Here is a 3462-nt window from a genome sequence, read left to right as displayed (position 1 = left end):
AGAAAGGGGAAGGACAAAAGTGAAAAAAAATTAAAACAGAAGAGTCCAGGAAAAACTCAGGTAGTTAAGGGGGTAAATAAATATCAAAGACAGCATTTCAAATCAATAGGAAAAGATGTTCAGCTAATTGCAGCCCATGTATAAAAACTAACCCCTGTTTACCAAAGGGCACCACAGTTAAGAGAATTCATCATATCTAGTTAAATAGACATGAAGCATGGGGGGAATAGATCCATTGTCACTGGTGATAAATTATATGCTTAAAAGACTGATTTATCTACTGCAAAGATGCCTTTAAGACATTATTTCAAAAACAGGAGGTAAATAAATCACAAAAGCTAAAGTACAAATTTTAAATCTGTTAAAATTTAAAAAACACAAAACCTGAGACATTGTTTTTCTTTAACAACCAGCTCTAAAGAGGAGAACCACTCAGCCTGTGCTCTCTACCTCTCACTTTGCCGAAGGAAAAGGAGAACAGTCATCAAGGGAAGCGGCAGTTGTCATCAGGGAGCACCACGAGCCAGCCTCACGCTCAAAAGAGAACATTTTTTCCTGAAAAGCATCATCGTGGTTTCTAGTACCCTACACATTCAGAAATACTTTTCTAGTAATACACTATAGAAACGATCCCTAAAATTGTGGGTTCCTCAGATAAGTGTAAAAACAACATGCACATTTTGTTAAAGATGAGCTGTTGTTCAACACCCAAACTTTTGGGCAAAATTTTGAAACTTACCTTCAAGAATCACTTTCAAACTATTGGCTTTTTAATCGACAGGAAATTTTCACATATTGAGGTATATGTAGTAGCTGTTCTGGTTTGAAACTCATTTGGTTTGAACTAAAGAAGCATGACTTATGGCCTATCACACATACATTGCACATCTGCTTTAACCATTAGAGAATGCATTAAACATTACGTCAAAGTAAAGGAATGCACTCCTTGAAGATGCGAATGCGTACGTCCCCTCTGACAAGCAGTTTTGCTAATATTCCAGAGGATGAGTTCCCTCTCCCAGACATCAGGGTCATGTTGACCTGCTGATTGGAAATTGAATTCCTCTTTGAAACTTTGGCGAATTTGTATCCTGGGCACATTTAATGTATATTTTTTGTTCTAAAAAGGTATAAAACTGTACTGAAAACCATGCTTCCGTGCAATGCTTTCTTCTTTTGCACAGACTGCCTTCCAATGTTTAGTCCTCAGCCTGGCTCAAGTAAAGGTCACCTTCTCTCTCTTATCTATAGAATGGTTACTGATTATTTGCATTGACATAGTAAAAAGTTTCTGATTTTGGTAGGAAGTATTTAATTAAGGAAGGTTTGCTGCAAACATCCCTAACTAGCGTAGTGCCATTCAATAGCCAAACACAAGCCAGTGTCTTTCAACTTATAATGCTAATATGTCTCATTTCTAGAAAGACAAATGTAAAAGCATGTTCTGGTCTGACGCCTTAGCACCAGCCATGGAAGGAGGGCCTTAGGAGTGTCTGATCCAGGCAGGATTAGGAGTCAGAAGTCACACTCATAGTCCCCAGAGAGCCCCACACTGACAGGCTCAGGGCAGCCCCAAGCTCTGGTAAAACCAAAGAAGGAAACCAAGAAAGGATCCTCCTCTCCTCCCAGGCCCAGCCTCACGGCATCCCCTCTGGAGCTGGGGGATACAGACCTGGAAGGAGCTGGACACACGGGTGCTGCCCTCCTGGGGCATCAAACGCCTTGCTGTGTGCTGGAGCCAAGCCCTTCACCTTCCTGTCCCTCCAGTTGGAGAGGATACAGCTTTTATGTGACCTGAAGCTTTTAAAATGAGGGGCCTGTCTTTAAGAAAAAGAAAACGAGATTTTATAAATATAAAATTCAGTACAAAAGTCATCGTTTATTTGGAGGGACAAAAATAAATCACACGTTTCAAATTTTTAAAAGCTGACAAATGCCATAGGCAACATAAGACTGACCAACTTAGTGCTGCCTCAAGAATCTCACGTGTGATACACAAGGACACAAGGCCCCTCCATGCTGTGGGCGCACAGGTCTCGGGTCAGTTTACAATCAGAACTAAACGGAGTCCGGAGGCAGAGAACTACTGAGTTAGCTGCTCAAGCATCGGACGGGATCCTATTGCCCAAAACCCTGATTCGACTGGTTTCCAAATGTCTGTATTCAATTTTTATTGATTGACTTTACTCACAGTTGAAAATTCAGAAGGTATGGACGCTGTATACTGAAGCTCTGAGGGTTGGGGGAGGGGGTGGGCCGTTCACAACTAGTAATGAGGTGAGGAGACCAAGGACAGCCCAGAAAGCAAAGTGCAGAGGTGTGGCACCCTTGTTTTGGTTGTTTCCTCTCTTCACCACTCGCAGAGCCGCAAAGTTTCTCTGCCTCTTATCTGCTTGCCTGGGAAACAAGACAACAGACCTGCTGAGCAGCCTTCCTCAGCTCCAGAGGCTCCCTCTCCTCAGAACATGGTTTCTTCTGTCGAGCCCGCCTCCCTCCCCATGTTCGACTAGCTTTAGTTTTCATTCTGTTATTTCAGAAGCTTCCTAACTGGTCTTCCGGCACCTGCCATGGCCCTGCCACGGTGCATTCTCCACACTGAAGCCAGAGCGATCCTGATAATGGCAGATCACAGCCCCTCTGCTCAGACCCTCTAGAGCTGTCCTTTTCACTCAGAGGGAAAGTTGTCACAAATGTTTATAAGGTCCTGTAGAATCTGGTTTCCCCTTCTCTCTCTGACCTCACGTCCTGGACTCAATCTTCTCAGGCACCCTGGCCTCTGCTGTTCCTCTAAGCATCGTGCAGAGCAGGGGCCGTCGCAACTCAAGGACTTTGTGTTGCGGTTTTCTAAGCCTGGAAAACTCTTCCCCTGGATAACCCAATATCCACATGGCTCATTCCCTCAACTCCTTCAGGTCTTTGTCCAGAGGTCACCTTCTTGGTGAAGTCTAAACTACCTCACTTAAAATTAAACACACCGCTGGGGCTGCCACCCTGCGCATTCTTTCCTGCTTTGTTCCCCTTCACAGCACTTACCAGCGTCTAGCACCTAATACAGTTTTTTTTTTTAACTTATTTTTGATTTATTGTCTTTGTTCCCATTAAATTGTAAGTTCTGTGAGGTAGGAAGCCCTCCCTGTTTGGTTTATTGAAATGTGACAAGTGCCTACAATAGTTGCATAGTAGGGCTTAATAAATATTTGTTGAATGGATGGATGGTCAACTGGTGACTCCCCACAAAGACCACTATTAAAAACCTGTTGACCAAGCAAAACTGATTATTACTTACTGCAGCAAGGAAAACACCACGTGGCAGGGTCAAGGGGGAAGTTAGGGAAAGATATTTACAGAGTTTTGGAGTCTGAGCTCACATGATTTACAGTAGGTCTTTCAAGACAGGGCACTGGTTGGAACTGAGCAAAATTCCTGACATAATAGTTTCGGATTGGTGGGCATAACAAAGTG

General features: G+C 43.3%; 1 non-coding gene across 1 annotated transcript; it reads right to left on the bottom strand.

Annotated features, from left to right (window-relative positions):
* Positions 1 to 427: 427 nt before the first annotated feature.
* Positions 428 to 651, bottom strand: LOC111768241 (small nucleolar RNA U3). The gene has a single exon (XR_002800420.1). It is a non-coding gene; the product is annotated as a small nucleolar RNA U3 (small nucleolar RNA).
* Positions 652 to 3462: the final 2811 nt, after the last annotated feature.

This window comes from Equus caballus, chromosome 15, assembly GCF_041296265.1.
Source record: "Equus caballus isolate H_3958 breed thoroughbred chromosome 15, TB-T2T, whole genome shotgun sequence".
Taxonomy (NCBI): Eukaryota; Metazoa; Chordata; class Mammalia; order Perissodactyla; family Equidae; genus Equus; species Equus caballus.
The sequence above is the reverse complement of the archived record's forward strand: the minus strand, read 5'-3'. Positions and strand labels throughout refer to the sequence as shown.